This window comes from Sinocyclocheilus rhinocerous, unplaced genomic scaffold (genome assembly GCF_001515625.1).
Source record: "Sinocyclocheilus rhinocerous isolate Xijiao unplaced genomic scaffold, SAMN03320098_v1.1 scaffold714, whole genome shotgun sequence".
Taxonomy (NCBI): domain Eukaryota; kingdom Metazoa; phylum Chordata; class Actinopteri; order Cypriniformes; family Cyprinidae; genus Sinocyclocheilus; species Sinocyclocheilus rhinocerous.
This window is the reverse complement of record NW_015646165.1, coordinates 269,625-270,185: the sequence shown is the minus strand read 5'-3', so window position 1 is coordinate 270,185 and position 561 is coordinate 269,625.

Sequence of the window (561 nt, the reverse complement as noted above, 5' to 3'; positions counted from 1 at the left end):
CATTTGTAAGTCACTTTGGAAAAATCTAATATATTTCCTCTGCATACTGTATACTGCAGAAATCGTGAGAGTAGTATGATAGTATGCTATTCCAAACAGTTTCTTTTTCTAGTCAAACACGAAGTTTGATGTATTTAAAAAATACACCAAGTTCTGCCATGAAATCATCCTTAGAAATGTATGGCACACAATTTTCTTCATGTGATGTTGTGTTTCCTGTTGAAACAGGAAGTTGATCCAGATTCACTACCAGTCAAAGATACAATAATTATATTTTTTATATACATATATATATTTTTTTTTAAAGAAGTATTTTATGCTTACCAAGGCTCCATTTCTTTGATCAAAATACAGTAAAACAGTAATACATAATATGAAATATTATTACAATTTAATTTAACTGTTTTTTTAGTTAAATATATTTTAAAATATAATTTATTCCGGTAATGCAAAGATGAATTTTCAGCAGCCATTATTCCAGTCTTCAGTGTCAAAGAAATCTTTTGAAATGTAGGGTTGAAAATGATCAAAGACTTCTGCTTTCCTGTCCCAAACCTTAAG